The following is a 21,266-nucleotide window of genomic DNA, read 5'->3' on the forward strand; positions in this document are numbered from 1 at the left end:
TTTGGTGACCTCAGAAATGAAGTAACTTTGTAATTTGGGTGAGTTACAGTTAAACTTCTATGAGAAACATTTTCTGCAAGTGCCAACAATAGATGGAGGCATTAAAAAAATCCTGTTTATGAAAACTAGAGATGGGCAGGTGAAGCCCATAAAGAAAACAAGATCTTTGGTTTTCATTGTTGCCAGATAATAAATGATCTCTATGAATCATCTATTTAGTTTGTAATTGAACAAGTCATAAAATGAATTAAGCATCCACAAATTTGTTGCAAATGAAGATGAACCATCATGTGCTTTTATTTAATAAGAAATTGAATTTTCAAGATAGTTAAAAAGGATGGTATATTGTATGGTTGTAATGCCATTATTCAAACAAGTGATTATCTAGTTTTTCTCAATAGAATGTTAGCCTATTTGAGGGGAATATTTTCACTAAACTTGCAGTTGCTTGTAGTTATCAGTCAAGATTGCCTTGATCTTTTATCACCTAGGGATTTATTTCTAGAAATCCAGTAGGCGATACAAACATTTGTCACGCATGCTCATTCTATGTGACACCAATGAAAAAGGTCAAAAAAAATTTTTTTCAATTTAATTTATTCCTACTCTATCTTGGCTCATTCCCATTAAACAAGGGGATGTACTGATTTTTTTTTTTCATGCACAATTTGAAGTTTAGATTAGCAGTTGATTTGTCAATGTGCAAGCACAGCTTATTCTCATGGAGTCTATGACTGAGTCTTTATTTCTCCTCTCCTACTCTTATTGTTTTCCGTCTCAACCAATTCAAAATTTGACATAAATTTCAAAGTTGAAATTTTTTGTAGTATTTTGCTCTTCATTTGTGTGAGATTGTAGAACAGAGAAGAGAAAATATCTTAAGGAAAATGATTTTATGGGAACTTAATGATAAACTCATGGGAAATCATATTACTCTTTATCAGGGAGATACAAATTATTTCAAAGTATCTCTTTAGAAATTCCTTGCCATTATTTTTCCTTTCACGTTATCTTTTAATTTTTTTAGAAAGGAGAGTATGGGATAGTAAAAAATATAGGATTTGGTTCTGAGGTACATGAATTTGAATCCTGACCCTGAAACATACTTATGGTGTGACCCAGGGCAAATTATTAATTTTGCTGTGTCTCAATTGTCTCATGTAAGGAAAGCTAAGTATCATTTTGCAGAGTAAATGAAGTAACTTATTTCAGCAGAATTAAAAGTAGAAGGAAGTAACCTATAGAATGATGTTTACTTGGCAGTTGAAAACTATGGAGTGTGACAATGACAAATGACTTTGAATCTTTGAGTCTCATAGGCTAACCAGAACCATTTCTTTATAGTCGATTTTTTTCATGTATTTGCATTTAGATACAGTTTTAGCTATTGAAAACACTTGGTCTAAACCAAGACAATATTCGGCAGATACAAAGCCCTATATTTAGATTTTCAAAAATCAGTTTCATGCGTATGGAACAAAAGGGATCTGGCTTGTCAAAACTACAAATACGCTAAGATCTAGCAGATTTATATGAGTGCTGTGCTCCTACATAGTTCATCAAATATATATTGAGTGCGTACTGTGTGCTCAGTGCTGAAGATGGAGCAGTAAGCAAAACAAACAAGAATCCCTGCCTTCATAGAGCTTCTGTTGTAATTAATCATAAAGTCAATCCAAAACAAATCCAGTGAAGCTGCTGTGAGAGAGAAAGAGGGAATTCACTTTTATATTATAGTTTCTAGCTACAAAAAATCAAGACTTTAATGGATTTTATGCTTAGTGAACATACTTGTCGTCTTATGTTTATTTTTGTGATACGAATTAAAAGAGATCTTGATAAATTGTAGCGTCTTGGGGAGACAACACCATGGGTTTCTGGTAAATGGTGTGCTAGGAGAAATGAGTGAAGGAACTAGGTAGGTTGTGTCCAGAAAAGAAAAGGGCTGGAGGAGATGATAGCTGACCTCAAGATTCGAAAGGGCAAAATAAGCAGAAAGACTGACTTTATATTGTTCAAATATTGGAATAGAACCAACGAGTGACATTTTTTAAAAAGTAGAATTCAGCTCAAGACAGAATTTTCTATTTAGAAGAGTTATTCTGTAGACAAGAGGTTGTCAGAGGCCAGCTTCCTCTTTGGTGAAGGTTAACTTGGCAGAAGCTGGAAAGACAGGGTCAGGGGTTCTCTCTGAGTGGGAGACGGGCAAGATGTGCTTTGGGTTCCCCAAACCTGAGCTCATTTTTGCTCTAATGTTAACCACGGCAATAATTTATAGCCCCACAATCTCAGAGCCAACAGATTTCCTATGACAATGTCGCTATAGGTTTCTGACCTTGAAGGCTTCTTATAATTGTGTAGTTCTAAAAGTATCTACCTGGTAAATTTTATTGAAAAAGAGAATGAAGCTTTTCTTATTTATCAGCCATATTCAAGAAGTATTTTCTTGGGGTATGGATTTCACTTTTGTTTTTAAAATTGTGACCCCCTTGGAGATTTGCCTGTCTCAATCCATTTTCTTATCAGGATGGAAGTCGACAGATTATGCTAATGCCCAAATATTAATTTCTGTAGCATAGCTATATTATTCATTGGCCAAGATTCTGTGGATTTCCTGGATTTCTATTAGCTTGTCCTAAATCCTTGGCAAGCTAAATTTCTCTAACAGTCTTCGATTCATTGCATTAAATGCCTGTTCAGCCTTGGAAGATATATTGATTTTTTTTTTTTCCTCGGCAAGTGACAAATACCATTTTCATGACTATAATAGAGATTGATTATATTTTGTGGAACACAGAGAGAGGTAGTCTTAGTGAGACAAACTTGGGACTTACAAAAATGAAAAAAAATCATTCGAATTAATATGAAGTTAATAAATTCATCTGTTACTGATGAAGTAGAAACATTTTGAGAAAAAAAAATGAAAGGCTGTTTTGCACACACACGGTGAGGAGTTAAGAGTATTATCAATACTTTGAGGGTGCTGGTTTTACGAAACCTTTTAAAAAGTTAATGGTAATTGTTTTCAAACTCAAAGCTCTGACATTAACCCCTAGCACACCTGGGCATATCGTGTGATAATATTTACAATGAATGACATTTCAATTAAGTCAGGACAAAAGTAAATCATGATTAACATGAGTTAAATGTGAAATAGCAAGTAGTTTATGAGGAGCAGTCTTTGTTTCTGATACGACATATATAGCCTCAATTTAAAATTGAACTGGTTCCTTTTTCATTTTAAATTTTTACCAGTAAGGACTTAACTAGAACAAATGTTAATATGGTTTTCATCATTCTGCCTTACCATCCAGTAGCTTTTAACTTTTGACCTAAAAGGAATTAAAACAAAAAACAAACAAACAAACAAACAAATAAAAAACCCCTGAATACATGTCATCAGCTTCATGTATGTAAAGGGTATATGCAATTTTTTAAAGAGCAACTAGAAATAAGAAACAAAAGGAAAGTATTTTAAGGTATTAAAATAGCTATGATGGACCTGGCAAACATGCTAGGGAAGATTATAGAATTATATTCTCTGAAGAAAAAAAAAAAAAAAACATTAAAACAAGGAAACAAGCTTATGTCTCTTTAGGGACCTTATCCATTTGTTCATCTTCTATCCTCATCACCTAACATTGTACCAATTACATTACCTAGCACGACTTAGGGGCACAAAGGTATTTGTTAAATGAATAGACAAGTTTTCATAATAGCAGAAAGAAATTAAAATCATCATAGCAAACAATGCGGTTAAGGTACTAATATGTGCCATGGAACTTTATAGTTTTTACCTCTAATTTTTATAATTCTTACATGGCTGCTAGGTGATAAGTCCCAGGGTGGGGCCAGGGAGAGGAAAAAACTAGCATTGATGAAGCTAAAGATGTTTATACATGTTCTGAAATATGTGCTTACATGTTTTTATGAGGGAAAAAAATGACCATACCTAGGATTTGGGAAATACCAGAGAAATTATGGTTATTTTTAAGGCCCAATCTTTTATTCTATAATTATACTACACATAGTAACACTATTATCTTAAATATGTTTTCTAATTGGTTTGCAAGTATATGCTTTGTCTCTTCTATGAGATCTTTGTTGGTAAATTATTTTCGGACCTTTCTAGATATTCTCTGTATCAACCTCACTATAACTTTGGATTCAAAGTGTTTCTAAAAGTCCTGGGTTATGGATCCATACAGTGGAGAGATGAAATCACCAATTTTAACATATTTATGCTTAAATGATGAAGAAACTATTCCAACAATAGTTGACTATTTCCTTTGATCATATATCTAGAGAAAATATTTTATTTTTAAAATTTTTATTGAAATTTCTAATTTTGCATTTATGGAAAGAATACTTTGCTCAAGAAATTAATGTTTGCTTAAGTAGTCTCGTAGTTTATAAAATATGGCTTTAAAAGTAATTTAAATGAAATAAGAGCTGTTGGACTTGCTTATTCCCATCAATTTCTATAAAACTGTAATAAATAGTTTTTTCCTTATTGTTTCTTGTCTGAATAGACTTGGTAAAGCTGTTTCTTTCACTGCAACATACACAACCAGTAAAAGAGACATGTGTTTCATCGGTGCTATTAAAAACATGAAAATGTGATTTAATTTACACCATAACTCCTTTATATTTTACTTTTCCCTATGTATGTCTTAAAATTGGAGTAAAACTAAAATTAAAATTAAAGCCAATTGCTGAAAAATTGAAAATTTAAGCCTGAGAAATACATAAATCTATCTAACCGTATGTTAAATTGTTTTTCTATAATGTTTAAGAGTTCAAAGACATTTTCTGGTGTTTAAAAAAATACATAAATTAGTTTTATGCTAATCTTTTAAAATTGCTATGTTGGTATAGAAAAAGAAACATCTTTTACCTAGTATCGAGTTAGTGATTTAAATAGCATCTGTTGGATGTCATTTTGAAAATGAAATTGCTCTTAAACTTAAATGTAAAATAAGTGTTCGTGTTCAGCATTCTTATGTATTATAAGTTATGATATTTTATGGAAACCAAGTACTTAATAGTATTAAATCAGAGAATGACTGAAAGCAGCCTGATGAAACTATCTAATGAATAATCAAGTAGCATAACGATATAATTTAGCCTATAAATTCTAATATTATGTGTATGTATTTATTTCAGGCTCTACTCTTTAAAAAGGTGAATATAAAGTTTTCTTCATCAGATGGAAAAATTGATAGATTAATTAAAGTAGAAAGGTTTCTGTAAAGTAGAAGTCAATATGTACATAGTTAACTTCTCTGAATGATTTTTAAAGGCTACAATTTCATTAAATTTTGAGAATTAATCAAAATGAAAGAAAACCAGTTTCTCCTCCACACTATCTTCAAAAGTGACACTGCTTTGCAGAAGTTATTTAAAATATTTGGCAAGCATTTAATAGGTTTTGAAAATGCTATCTAAATATTTTAGTAACTTCAAAGTTGAAATTTTACAATTTTAAGTTTTAAAATTTAAAGTAGGGTTTATGCTCATTGTTTAAAATATATAAGTGTTACTACAGACGTGTACATTGAAGAGTGAAAGCCCTATCCTTCATTTCTTGTTCGGTTCTTCAATCCTTCTATTGTCAGACAGTGAACTTTTTCTATAAACGAAGAAACATACTTAAATGCACATATGAAAATATTGCTTTTTTCTATAATTCGGTTTTTAAGTAATTTATCTTGAGTATGATTTCATAATAACAGAACTTGTGACTGTAGTTGCGTAGTTTTCTGTAACAAACATTTATACCTTGATGTTATAATTCCCTTACTGATGTTCTTATAAATTGTCTCCACCTTTTTTCTGTAAATTAATGATTAGATGAGCAGCTGTGTGTAAGCGTGTATGTATACGTGTTTGTGTGGGTAGGTTTGGGTGTGCGTGCACACACAAGCACAGACATGTGTGCAATCTGTTTATCTTCATGCTCTTTTGCAGTTATTTTTCTAAGCTAGACTTTTAGAAGTACTTTTTTGTTGTTGTTAAAGAGTGTGGGCATTTAAATTTTTGTTAGACATTACCAATTCCCCTCAAAATGGTATATCTAGTTAAACTTTCATGTATAGATAATAATAGTCCTCTCTTCCAAGTACCTATATTAGCACTGACTATTATTTATGCTCTTAATTTTTGACCAATATGATAATATTTATCAACAATTTGCTAATTTCTCTAAGAATTAACCAAACTAATGTTTATTTATCTGAATGGTTAGAATCTAGTGAGATCTTCTGAAAATGGGTACTAGAGTTATCAAAAGTTAGTGTGCTTTAAAGTTTTTTTTTTTAAAAGATAATAGTACTGTACCAAAATAAATTGAACTTCAGAGTTGTTCTTAAAAACATATTGGAATATTGACATATAGGAAATTCTGATAAGATTTTGGATTAAGGGCTTCTGCTTTTGAGAGAAGCACAAATATTGACGTTTATTTAGAGCAAAGGTGATTGTTATTAGCACACACCTAGGTTAAAATAAATTCTCATCTGGACTTCTTGCTCAGCATTTCTTGTCCCCCAACCTCCCTTCCCAAAGTCCTAACATATCCTTCAGTTCACTTCTCCCCAAATACTTTAAAGGTTCCCTGTTGCCTCTAAGAGATTAAAAATAATTTTATAATTTATGAGTCTGTTCAAAAATCTGGTTTCTCATCTCTCATCCTTGAAGAGTCTGTTTCACAGTGTCTGGAGTGGGCAAGATCATTTGAGTTTTCAATAGCAATGCCAGGTGCTGCTCCAGACTACATCTTGAGAAAAACTGGGGTGGGGGAACAGTTTTTGTATGTACTAGTAAAGACCCCTCATAATCAACTTTCTACCTTTTTAACCTTGCACATATTTCTCCATCCTCTAGCCAAATGGAATGATGTGCTCTCTCTCATATTGGATCCTAGATTCTTCTATCTCTGTATTTTCCTGCTGGAAAACCACTTCTCTCCTCTTCACTTCTATCTGTACCTTATCCCTCATGTCCTAAACCAAATCCCACCTCTTCAATGAAGACTTTCATTTCTTCATCCACTCCTACATTTATCCACATCAAACATTTACACTTAGAGTTTAGTATTGTTCCTTGTGGTTTACATGTGATTCTTCTCTGTATCTCTCAGAGTACCTTACACATAATCAACACTGTAAAAAAACGTGTTGGTTGAGTGAGTGAGCGATAATGTAATTATAGTACTAGGGAGCAGGTCAAAGATTGCACTTCAACCCCACGAAGCCACTTCATGATGTTTTGCAACTTGTTCTACTCCTGAGAGACTCTGTTGCTCTCACTTCAAATCAGATTGCTCATTTTAGTGAATAAAACAAAAGCAAATGCTTACCATATATTTGAGTCTCTTAATTGCATTGTTAAACCACCCTACATGCAGTATTTGAGAAAGTTAATCCATACCAGAGATAAAGTTTTTAAAATTTATTTGAAATCCAATGGTATAACTCCATACAATTTTTTCCCCAGTATGTCTATGTGCTAAAGGCCCACCTTGCTTAGCTTCTTAAAAGAGAATTGTTTTTTGTTCAGAAAATTGCTTATCAGTAACTACAACATGACCAAGTGGCGAGATCATTAGAATAAATGTAACATTTGTCACAGGCACAGAACCTTAAGTGCATTTGATTCCTTTGCTGTATTCTTGCTGTACAGAACCAAATTATATAATTGAGCATAGCTATAAGTGTAACCTGGCATGGTGTTCATGAAAATTGGGATGTCCTTCATGCTACTAAAATTGATAATTTCTTGAGAATGAAAAATGGAACTCACAAAATAACATTTACCAGTGTTATTCAAGATTGTCTCAAGAAAAGCATTTGTTAGGAAAATAAGTTTGATCGTAAGGTAGGCCTCTCTCTAATATTAAAATTAGCACTTTCTATTTTTTCTCAATTTTGAAAAGCAAGCGCTTGGTAAGTCACCTTGGGAAAACAGTGACAATTTATTAATTTGTCATTTTCCTGGACTGAAAACATTGTGACAAACAAAAAAAGACATCCATTGGACATATATTTCTTTCTCTTAAAACTAGCAATTTAGTACATTAGTGGAACGTCTTTGGCCAGGCTGGTCTCCTGTAGGTTTGACTGTGGAGGAGCAGGTGTGTGCTTCCAAAGTGTCTTTACAAGTGTCTCAGTGGGGCTTCTCTCCCACGCCTCCGCAGGAGACAGCTCATCTGTTTAATCCTCATGTTTTAGTCAACCTTTCTTATTATGCAGACGGGGTTCTGAGGCTCAGCTGGATTTTGACTCTCAGAATGAATTGATGGGGCTCTTTGATCTTAACTGTGTATTGCATCTGTTTCATCTTTCCTCTTAATGCATAGTCTTCCAAACTCCCATTCTAGCTGGTGCTCTTAAAATAAACGGATAATTATTATACAAACAAATAAAAATTGCTATTTAAAACTCAGGCGCAGACTTTTCATTTTGGCCTTTTTTTGTCATAGTAAACTTTCTTGAAAAAAATTCCCAAAGCAATTTAAGTATGTTACTATGTAAAGGACCGCTAGACTAACAGCATTTAACTATTTTCTATGAGTGTGTTTGTGCTTTGTAGGGTCAGATTTGCATAGAAAATAAGACTGACCAATCTTTGCAATTTAGTAAATTGTACAGTAGCTTAATATCTTATTAATAGACCATAGCGGAGCAAAAAGCATACAACCTATTTAGAAAATTTAACAGAGGACTATTGAGATCTTGCTGGACAGTATTCCTTTTTTTTGATGGGAGTGAAGAAGACTGAATTGCTGAGAAAATTAATTAGAATCAGAACTAATCTGTATGGAGAAATCATTCTAGGTCATAGGATGCTAGAATAACATCATTCCTTTTAAACAGATCTTTAACATGAAATGTGTAGGTTTTTATGTGACGTAGGACTGGAGAGATGTTTAGGGAACAGAGTGAATTGTTTGCTTACCCACATTAAAGCATATAAAGTTTTGATTAATTCAACTGGAAAATATCAAGTTTTTATCTAAGTAACCTTCACTACTCTAATCTGGTGTTTTGGAGACGTGTGTTAATTCTTTTTATTTTTAATTCCCCACAAATTCTGGTTTGTCTTGAAATGTACCATGATCTTGTGATGATAATGTCATGTCATAACTGTCAGAATAATTTCAGCTAAGCAAAAAACGTGTTTCCTAAGAGCCAGAGGCCCTTGAGAGAGTTATGAAAGCTCTTCCTTCGAGAGGAGACATATTGTGATATGACCCTGTGGTCTATTAAATGTAACATATATACAATAAATATACTAATAACTATTAGTGAATTGTCAGAGTAAACATTTTTCTTAGAGATAAAATATGTAAAGAATTTGATCCCTTATCATAACTCTAAAATATTGCTGTTGTTAAATATTCAGCTTACTTTCTTTCACTCAAAAGTATCTCTTAGGCCCCCACATGGTACCCTACTCTGAACTAGGGAGATTTTTTTCACTATTTTTGTATTTCCCATATGGAATCTGAGAACAACTGTGCAGGAAGGAAATATGAAAGGTTACCCAATCCTTCTTCAGGCGGAACTACTCTGAGACCCACTAAAGATAGCATTACTCCTCTCCAACAAATTTGTCGATCTTGCTACCAATTGGGATGCACTTTCTATTCGTTTGTTTGTTTGTTAATGTTGCAATTGGAAAGAAAAGCTCTAACAATCAGTCAAGGTGTATAGTTTAGTGCACTTCATTTAAGTTCCCTGACTTTATTTGCTTTAATATTTTATCCAACACGTATGATTGCTTTATCCCTACTATAAAACTGAAACAAAAATGCCTACACTCAGTCTATAATGATTCTGTGCTGCTTGAACTTCCAAAAGGTAAGGTTTTGCCTTCTCTTTATGATATGTATCAACACAGACCCAAATCTCATTTTATTTTATACCTTTTTTTTTTGTGATTTACAAGTCCTTCAAAGTTCTAGTTTACATTGGAATAATGTCCATCTGATTCAGTGATATAACTAATTCCCAGGTTAATGCAACTTATAGTATTAGAATTTATTTAAAAGATGCTAAATTGTTATATGTATTTATTATTAACTTGCTTGCTTAGTAACTCCTAATAGTAATGGGGTAATTCACTTGAACTCCATTATTCTAACTAAATGTGAAAGATGATTTTCTTGCATTATCCGTAAAAGGAAGGAGAGGAGAAAACATTTTTATTGTGTGTCTTGGCAAAGTGATGGTTCACAGTTGTAAACTCATTGTGGCCTCCGATTATGCCTTTTGGTCTGTGACTTTCAAGATGTGGCCTCAATCCTTGAACATCTCTTCTACTCAGAAACTTCCAGAGGACCAGCCTCAGCTCCCTAAAGTTACTTGAGGCGATGTTACTTTCAAACCCAGAAGTCTGAATAACCCATCAATGGATGATGAAATCAACAAAGTAGATCAAAACTGGATTAAAAGAAAAAAAATTAAGAGAAAGAATATCAAAGTGTATTGCCGATAGTAAGATTAAGTATTGTTTTGCGAACACATTGTTTTTCAAAAATGTTTTGAGTGCACGTGTGGTGTTTGGTGGTACTTTTAAATATTTTCTTACCATGAGTGTAGTCTAAGTAAACAAAGACTGAAAAATAAAATCAAATCGAAAATGCATTGGACCACATTGCCTCTAGTAAAGTTTTGCCTAGATGCTGGATTTTAGAATTTAGAGTATTATTTTATTATATTCAAATTCTTTTTTTTTTTTTTTTTTTTTACCAATTATCCTCAAGCAAATCAAAGGAATTAGTTCATAGCAGTAGAAATAATAATGGAAGCTTAGCAAATGTTTCCAGAATTGCTAAGAGTTAGGACATCGGCTTACTGAGGGTACAGTATTCTTACTGATTAAACTGTTTAGCTTTAAGTAGTTGTTTTAGAAACAGACTATTTAGTCACACAAGAGAAGTGTACAGATCACAGGAAAAGGAAGAAAAAGGATTTTGTTAATACCTTTTTTGTTGTTGTTGGGCCAAAATGAAAGACTATAAGTATGACTATATACTCGTGTTATAACAAGGAAGGAAATAACATTTATCAGTTGTTGTGAGCAAGAAAAGTGATGACTGAAATAACATCCTTGGATGCCTTCATGTCTTTCCACAATGCCAGGCTTATTGAGTGGAACCTTCTCAGATAAACCGATCAGGTACCCATGCAAGGTAATGTACAGCATGCAGAGAGGGGCAGTGATAGAGTTTTATGTGACAGAGCAAAGGAATGAAAGTCTTTAGCATTGCCAGAGTGAGGTCTGTGGACTGTGGCATGGAGAATGACATGTCGGCCCCAAGCCAGTGGCGGCAATGGGTCAGGAGGTCAGAATCTTCTGCTCTAGCGCACCTGTCTGCAATGCTGTTGGGTCAGGCTTGAGCCTGTCTGTCGCAGGTGTTCAGTTTATATGGACCTTATAAGGTGGGGTGCTCATGCTTATCGGGTCCCACAGATGGGGGCTGATATTTCTGTGGTTTGGGGCAATCTGGTCACACCCTAAGGGCATTATCATTATGTGCCTTTGACATCACTGTCATAGCTATGATGGAATCCATTTGTGAAGTCCCAAAAGTCCTCATTTATTTATGCTCTATATACATTAGTCTTCTAAAATATCTCAAGGCTAAAACCTTTGCCTTTTCACTTCAAAAGCCTTCTTAAATGTGACCCTTCTATTATAAATGATATAATTGAGATTTCTTTTTTCCCCTTGCCTGTGTATCCACCAGGACTTAATGTAGAGAGCAAATTATAGTTGTGCTTTCATTGTTCACTATTATTGTATTTCGGGACTGAGAAAAGTAAGTGCTGTTCAGCAAGGTAAGCATGAGAGAGAGAAGAAAAAAAATAATTTAGTTGCTCCCTTCAGTATGTGGTTCCATAGTCAGTGGGTTCGTTAACGAGCATGTCATTCTTACCCTCTGTAAAGTTCGAGGTGGTATGTAACCTTGGTATGTTGCTACCAGCAGCAGCAGCCTCACTTCAGAGCCAGTTAGAAATGTGGAAGATCACTTGCCCCGCCCCACCCCAGATGTATTGAATCAAAATCTGCATTTGTAACACCATGACTGCCCAAGTGATTTACATAATCATGAAAGTTTGAGGAGCACTGATATATAGGATTAGTATTGCCAGTTGTTATGTGGACTTGTATTCATTTCATAGATAACACTTGCTCTGGGAAAGAAAAATTAGCGAGTGGAAAGAACCAGCCACTTTTCATACCCTAGAGCAGCGATTAACCATCTAAAATAGTGGTTAAAATTAACCACGATGACAATGACATCGCAGCTGATGGAAGCACCCGTTATCAGGTGCTCCCAAGTGTTGACCATTATGTCTAGTTCGGTAACTAGCCAGTAATCATCATCCTTCCCCTAAGAGGTTAGTGCTGTTTTATGGACAAGACAATAGAAGCCACAGGTTGCCTAAGATCATCCTGTTGTAAAGCCAAGCATCCTGACGTGTAATATCTGTGATTGGTCATTGTACCTTCTAAAAGTAAGAAAGACAATTTGTTTCAAATAGAAAAAAAAATGTGACACTTGAAAGATTCCTATGAAGCTGTCCACTGAAATTTGTTTAGTTAACATTTGGAACTAGCAATGAGTTCTCAAATTTGCATATTTGAAAAGACAAAAAAAAAATCTTAAATTTTAAGCCCACATCAAACTTTATTATCAGTCCACAGTTTATTATATACGAGGAGTGTGCTTATGTTGTATCTTGTGCCCCATTAGAAGCCCTTGGCTTTAGACATTATGTTGTCAGCTAGGGAACTTAGCCTTGAGAAGGAACTGCCTATCTGAGGATGAACAGTTCTACATTTGGAACATGAAGAAAGGACTCCTTACTTGAAATGACTCTAAAATTGTACAGAATGTCGGAATACAGTTTGTCTCTTGTGCTGAATTAAATTCTTTTCTAAGGAACACATGCTTTGAGAAAGGAGATGCTGTAGTAATATCAACATTTTGGCATTTACTGGGTGAGGAAAATCAACTCATGCAACTAACGCAATTGAAAATAGCATCGAAATGAGAGTTGGAAGCAAGAGGAAACAAGGTCATGTTTGGTGCAGAAAAACAGCACTGCGTGTCCTGTGGATTAACTGGGCTGACATAAGCTGGTGAATCATGGGAAAGTAGAGGGCATCCAGGCTTTTTTATAAAGAAACCGAAATAGACTGCATATTCAAGTAAGGATAATTAAATTGTTTAAGCTGTTAAATTTGTTAATGTTCTTAAAAGATTTTTTATGTATTTATAAATATACATACAGTCACATCAAGTCATACAATAGCATAGAATATACTGTGAAGAATAGTTCTCCCTCCACTCTTGCCTCTAAAGCCCCAGTTTTCCTGTTAAACCATTGTTAGCAGGGGTATTTTTTTCTGAATATTTTTCAGAGATCTTCTCTAAATATACAAACATTATGCACAAATTTTTTATTAAACAAAATGATGACACACATCATTCTGCACTATTCTTTCCTTAAAATGTATCATAGAAATAATTTCATATCAGTAATTCATTTTATGGCTGCCAGCATTCCACAGTAAGGATATAAAAGACCCCATTTAACCGGTTACTTTTAGAGTCTTTTTAGATCATTCTCGGTCTTTTGCTATTATAAATAGTGCTGCAATGAGGATCCTTGTCCATCTATTGTCAAACATGTTCTCAGGTTTTCACAAAGTCCTGATTTATTGTTGCTATACAATAGTTAAGCACTGGAAAAGAAATAGTCAACTAGTGTAGTAGACAGAGTAATACTAATAATTGTAAACATTATTTACTATGTGGTCATTGCTATATAGTAGTCGTTTAATTCTTTTAACTCTGTGAGGGAGTTACTATTACTGTTATCATTGTTGTTAATTATTTAAGTAAGAAAGCCAGGATCTGAATCCACCCAAAAAGCTTGCTTCTGGATCCCTGGCTCCTAATTGCTGGGCTGGGCTGCTTCCCAGTGATTCCATTACTATTTCAGCAATGACAAAGTGTTTATTGGATACCTACTATGTGCTAAGAAACTGACATGTATTATTTAATCTTTACCATACTAATACAAGGTGGTGTTTATTTTTTTAACCGAGACTTAACAAGGTTTAATAACTTGCCTAAAGTTCCAGAGCTAGTAAGTAAGGAGCCAGGAATGGCACAGAAGTAGTAGGTCTGATTCCAGAGACCGGCATAACAGAGATGGGAATTTAGGCATATCCAGCAGGCTGGAAGGCAGAAATGAAATGAATATATGTTTGAGACTTAATTAAACATATTCAAGTAATCAAAGGGATTCAGAAGGGCTGTCGCAAGGGCCAGTGGAAGACCATTGGTCACACACCAATAAAAGCATCTCTAGCAGAGTATGGCTTAGTGGTCTGCTGGATCCACGGTGGATATTTCAGTGTGGTTCTCCATGGACAGTGTTTCTGAGTCTAGATTGCTCTGTTCTTACTGGCTGCTTCCATCCTTAAAAAATTCCACACCTATGCATTGTATTTATATAGTAAACAACTCATTGTGATGTGTGGCACTTGCATGCTGTGCCCTAGAAAAAGAGCAGCCTTAGGTGAGTCTGCTTGGAGATGGAATTTGTACCTGCAAGGAGCACGCTTTAGAAAATAAAAGGAAGAGCACTGAGATTCCTCAAGGTGTCAATTCCTCCAGGTCAGTTTCTCCATTCTCGTCTTCAGTTTTTCCAGCAGTCCTGCTTCTTCATAAGCTTCCACAGAGGAGTGGAAATTAGAGCTCTCTTTATAAGACCTATAAGTCTTGTAAAATTATAAAGGATTATCAGCCTTTTGCAAAGTGTAATTTGTAACTGAAGTCATGTCTATCTGTTTACTGTTGTTGTTTTATAAATCAGTTTTATTATCTAGGCTATGTTTCTGTGCCTGGTGTCTTGTGTTTAAAATACTGAGTTTTCTTTGTTTCAGGTTGACTCGCTTAATTCAGTGACTTTTGGGTAATGTTTCATAGAAAATGTAAAAGATGTAGTTAGTAGCGACAGACATGTCAGTACTATTTATCATTATAGTAAAGATAATAGTAACTAAAACACATAATGATGCATTTACTACAGGTCAGGAAATATGCAAAAGGTTTTATGTGCATTATCTGGTTTAATACCAAAACCCTCTTAAGAAGATATTATTATTGTTCCCATTTTACAGATGGTGGTCTTTTATTCCTAAGTTTTTGAACTTAATAATTATTATAATGGTGTTAAGGCGCACCTTTGTAAAAGACTAAAATACCTGCTAATCCCACAGAGCATATTTTCTATTTTGACATTTCTCCTTCCAGATGTACTCAGTAATCAACATATGTACAATTCTGTATTCTACTTTTTCATTCAGTATAGTCATAAGAAGTTGGTTTTTTCAGTCATCCTCATTATCACACGAGTAATTGCTATAATTTATTTAATAATTTCCTAACTAGAGATATTAGATTGTTTCCATTTTCTTTTATAGATGCTACTGCAATGAAAAATTTTGTGTAAGTAGTATATTTTATTCTCTTTGAATTTCCTAGGAAAAGTCTTTTTTCAGTCAAAGAGTAAAGAGATTTTTAACTCATTCTAATATTTAAGTTAGAATTATTTTCATAGGAGCAAATAGTGAGCATTACTGAAACACTTATTTTATAATCATACACGTCTATTTTAATTCTTTTTCTATATAGGTATGAACTGTTTTTCAGTATTTTAACAGGTATAATTTAAATACCTATATTAGAATTAATATATATAAATCGGCATAGGCCTAAAGAGTGTTTTTTTTTGTAATATTTAATTTTAAAAGTATGCAAAATATGCTTTAAGGAGGACAGTGCATACAACAAAAGTATCATTCTTCATCAACATGGTTTCTTGAGAAACTACTGTGTACCAGGCCCCATGGCTGTCACCAACTTCATGATGTTGAATGTGACCGGCACAGCTCGTTTACATCTACGTCACATCTAAGAGTTTTGTCCTTGACATTATGCCACCACACACTCTCATCCTCAAACATTTCTAACATTTCTTCTTTTGCTTTTATGGAATCTATTTCATTTCTTAATATCAGCCCAAGATATAAAGGATATATATATATATATATATATATATATATATATATATATATATATATATTTGTAAGAATTCCTTAAACCGTATTTTTTTCCTCCTATCTTGAGCTGGTGGAACTTATAAAACCCTTTTATCTTCCTAGGCTGAAAGTATTTTGCTCTGTAGTTTTGAGAACCCTTAAATCGTCTTAACCCCATTGCATATATCTTCTATTGCATCTAAACACATTTATGTTTTCAGTACTTGAGGCTAAATAAACCAATGCAGGGACTTAGGACCCTCCATTCCAGGAACATCCCTCATGTGAAAATAAAATGTAAATTTAGAGTACATAACATGATTTATTATATACATTGCACTATAACTATAATTTTCACAGGTAGAAATAATCGTTTTGGTCCCTTTAAGGAGCCAAATATATAGAATTCCTATGTAAAATGTATTTCAAAATTGCATTTTAACTTTTCACTAAACTCTTCCACCCCTGAAAGACCGACTTATTTGTTGATGAATCTAACTTTATTATCATATGATATAATACTCTTTTTTAAACTCTGCATATACAATTTTTACTTCATTGAGGCTTAAACATTCCAATGTGAAATAATATCATTTAGTAAATATTATGTTTAGTGTCTTTCTATGCAAATCAAGCTTTTCTGAATGTTTCACTATCAGAAATATTGTTACATCGTTTCATTGTTCTGTATGTTACCTAATATGCATTTACATTTCAGTAAATTCATTATATGTATGTGTGTGTACATCTACCTATTGATCAATCAATATATGCATGCTTCTGTGTGTTTTCAGTGGACTGATTTATTGAAGGGAAAATTTGTATTAGGGTGTAAAGATAGATGTCTGTCTCTCAATCTAAAGTTATGTAAATGATTCTTAGCTGAGATACCCTAATTAATTTTCTTTATTATTCTGTACTTTCCCATATTATTCTGAACTTTTATGTGAGGCTACATTGCAGAAATTGGAATTTATAGACTACTGGTTTTGATGAAAAAGGGACAGGTGGCGACAACTTGATAATGTCAGAATGCCGCTTCCATGGGTTGACTTAAGGCTACTTAGCCGTGGAGCTGGCTCCTCTGGGTAACATTCTGCCCACAGACATTGCCAAGGTAGCACAGAGGAGCAAAAGAAAACAAAAAGTCCTCTAAAAAAGAAACTCTAATAGATTTTTAAAATTTTTTTCTATAATTTTATATTTCTAATATCTATATCCTTAACTGGGATTGAAGTCCTCAGTAACAACTTTACACATATCCTACTGTTTGAACTCAAACTCTAGGAACTACATGTCTGAGAGCTGAATGTATTCTTGGTCCCAAATCAATCTTGTCACTGCTCGGAAAGCAATGCAAGATAATAAGTAGTATTCACCTGATTGCTTTCCGGCTCTGAGACAGCTGGTGACGCGTGTCTTCCTGATAACCAGGAGTTTCAGATCTAAGGCAGGGATAAAGGGAAGCTGGGAGCTCGAAGAATCTAAATTTGACAGTCGATGGCTGAGGAGAGGGTCAGAAGGGATAGAATCTGTGACACGTATGAGGAAGGAACAAAATTTATCTGCTCTGGTTGCAATGATTAGATGTCTCTTTGTCTGGCTTTCTTACAGTGGTTGACTGATTGTACCCGCCAGCTGGCTAATATCATAATTAACAAAGTTGCTACTACGTTTGCAAAGTTTAATCGAAAAATTTGCCAATGATATGATGGCATTGTCACAGAGATCACAAGGGACACGTTGTCGACTTTTGCTCAAGGTGGACCGGCAAAACAGTATAGGCAAGATGAAAAATTCTAAACTTGTTCAGCCAAAGGTATGTTTCTTTCATAATTTCACATCTTGGGCTTTCTTATTAAGATTTTTGTTTGATGGTTGGTGGGTTCTCTTTTGTTTCATGACCAAAATAATTCATAGATAGATTCATACTCTTTTTCAGCATTTACAGCAGCATATTCTCTGAAAGCTTTGGTTTTTTTCCAAATCTAGAAATTCAGAAATAAAATGAAATAGCTTTTGATACTGAAAGTGGAATATAATGTTTTTCCTGTTACTGTGTCTAGCTAATTTTGATCAGGTTTCAGAATAACTATTTGGTAACAAATGTCAGTTGAACATTTACGTTGAATAGCGTTAGATTTATTTTGCTCAACAATATAAAAGCCATTGTTCTGCTTTATTCTATTGTGTCAATCTAGTTACAGGAGCAAAAAAAAAAAAAAGCAAGCATAGTTATAGAAGATGCACAGGTTCTATCTGAGTTTCCAGAAATGCTCAAAGTCAGGGAAAGGAGGGCTAAAGTCTTGATTTTAATTAAACAAGGTAATTGGGGCTTTTTACAACATTTAGAGAGACCGGTATTTCTTGAAATTATGTGCTATTCCCCAGTGCCGTTCTGGGCATTGACTGTTGTACCTGTATTTTCTTTTCACTGTGATTTTCTTTGCTTAATTGAATATTCAAGCTCAGGGGAGTTTCCCAAATCATAGCCTTCACATATTGCTAATGAATGAATGTGAATATTGATGAGGAGGGGCATGTGCCTCTATGTATATGCCTGTGCCCTTTCTCTGAGTACACAGAGAGAAAGGCATCTCAAAAAATGTGCAGAAGGCAAAGTTTAGGTTATTTATGCTGTGTCACACCACCGCTATAATAAATACCAAGGCAATCAATTTGCTATATAATTGTCGGCATATGTTAAAGTTCTTTCACTTTCTCTATGTGGTCATCCTGGCCACTATATCATAGCAACGACAACAAAAAAAAGGCAGTAATTTGTTTTTTGCCCATTTCTGTTTGTCTTTGTGTTAATAGCAGCAGTTTTTAAACATCATGAAATAACATTTTGGAAACAAATTAATTCACAGCATGTATATTTTTAATAAGTGCATTTAAGCTTTCTCATGGTTTTATTCCTCACCATGGGAGGCTAGATATTCTGAGAATACTCATTTTAAAATTTGACAATCAAATTTCATATTCTCAAATTTAAAAAATGAATCATTTTGTGGGGCTATGGATTTTAACACCTTTAAGTGTCCGGATAATTTTTTTAAAACTGCTTATTGAAATTTTGCTTAAAACTGGACTTATATTTTTTTAATCTTCTCTAAAATTTAATGACATTGATAAGAAAAGCTGAAAGTGAAGATTTAAATCATTATTTTATTATATGCTAGACATCATTTTCAGAAGGGAATGTTATTCTCGTGATAGAGACTTTTTTTTCCTTTGACTTTGCATCTCTTTCCTCCTAGTATCCGGCATCTAAGAGGCACTCAATATATATTTATTGAGTGAATGAATTAATGAATTTAAGTCCTTCTGCTGCTATTCAAATACGGTTAACATTTGCTTCCTCCAAATCAATAATAACTTTTGTATGCAGTAAACATTACGGACAGAAACAAGTAGATGAATGGCATAATCACCTACAATAGAGAGGATTAAGTTCCTAAAATAATATAATGCTGTTTTAACCTAAACCTCCATAATATTTTGTGTAATTGAGATTTGCTATTGTAAGAACTCAGTTGGAGTAGCAAAGGTCTATGAGGATTAGAAAGGGCTAGGAAAGTGGTCCATAGCTGACGTACCCGTTCTTTTAAACAGGATTATCTCCTGAGATGTGTAGAAATGAACTCATGTCAGAGTTTCAAAGGAATTAATATTTTTTTGGCAAAATGTGCTAATGTAAAGAGTTAGAAGATTAGTGGTGCATAATGAAAGCAATGCATTCTTTCGCATGGAAATGGGAATGTAATAAATGTCCCGCAAGTGATTGGGGCTGTAGCAATTTTATTGAAGATTAAAGTTTGATTGACCTTTGTTAGGGTGATTAACCCTTCTGAAATTAAAAGCCAGAGCAGAATTATTCTGGCCAATTTAAATGCAAACATCGAGCAGGTCATATGTCGTTCAAATAATAATAATAAAAAACCCTCCTATTTTAATTTTCATTTTTGCATGTCTGAATGGGATGCTGCTTAGGAAGGATCACAGCTCTAGCAAGAGCATCTCAGTGACAGAGAATATAGAATAACGTATAGATAATTGGGAGCACATGGGAGGGGTCCCAAGCATCCCTCTCCCCATTCAAAACGTCAAAACCACTACCCTGGCAAATACAGGGATCCCGAAGGCAATCTCCATATACTGCAAATGCATAATCTCAACAGAAAACAATCTAGGAACATCCCAGAAAAGGTTAAGAATAAATAACATTCTAATCCAATACCAACCACCAAAGCTGCATATCATATTCATGTTTAATCTATATACTGTCTTCTGAAAATGTGTGTGTGGGGGGGAACATTCGGTCTGATTGCTTATGAAGCTATTCTCAAATGTTGATTATTTCTGATGTCTGGAATTCATTCCTCGTGATCTCTGATAGTCTATGGATATATTCAGTATTTCCATTAAGTTAAAAAATGTCACAGGAAGAGCAAACTGTACTTATTTACGAAGCCATTTAATGGTTTGGTTTTATTTTGCTTCATTAAATTTTCTTCAAGCCTTTGAAAAGTTGCATATTCACATCACTTCAAAAAATGGTTTCCATTTTTCATATCATATTAATTTTTTTATTACTAAGTCAGTGAATATTTTTAGATTTAGGTCCCACCACATAGTGAACGCGTCTTCCTTTTATGTGTCTGTGGACTATTAAAATGGTAATAAAAGTCCTCTTCATTCCATGTGTAATTTATTTCTCTCTCTTTTCATCAAAGAATTCACTCCGAATCTGTCAAGGTAGAAAAGTTCAAGGTATTATAGTGTAAAAATTAAGAAGCCTGAGGTCCTATAGTTTATTTTTATACAGCTTTTCATGTACTCTTTTAACATCCTTCTAAAAGATAGGTTTTTACTCCAGGCCTATGAAGAAAGTCAAAGATGAAAAACTTGTGATAGAGTGACAGATTATTCAGCTAGTAAAGTGACTGTGGCATCCTCCAGAGAGCTGGATAATACCTTACAGCAGTGATTAATAATATGTTTAACTAAGATCTGTTTGCTATAAGGATAATTTTCTAATTCTTAATCATGAGGCTAGTATTTAACCGCAAATTATAAACAAATATGTTGTTCTGTACCTTGCCTGATAAAGTATAGATTATCAACCTTAGCTT

General features: G+C 33.8%; 1 long non-coding RNA gene across 2 annotated transcripts in view; it reads left to right on the forward strand.

The window, feature by feature from the left end:
- LOC107518054 overlaps window positions 1-21,266 on the forward strand; it is a 467,892-nt gene that overhangs the window by 421,124 nt on the left and 25,502 nt on the right. For both annotated transcript variants that reach the window (XR_004955769.1, XR_001598721.2), the window contains one exon: window positions 17,743-17,947. This is a non-coding gene — a long non-coding RNA (uncharacterized LOC107518054). The remainder of the gene's footprint in view (window positions 1-17,742; window positions 17,948-21,266) is intronic.

This window comes from Rousettus aegyptiacus, unplaced genomic scaffold (assembly GCF_014176215.1).
Source record: "Rousettus aegyptiacus isolate mRouAeg1 unplaced genomic scaffold, mRouAeg1.p scaffold_m13_p_2, whole genome shotgun sequence".
In the NCBI taxonomy this organism is placed as follows: domain Eukaryota; kingdom Metazoa; phylum Chordata; class Mammalia; order Chiroptera; family Pteropodidae; genus Rousettus; species Rousettus aegyptiacus.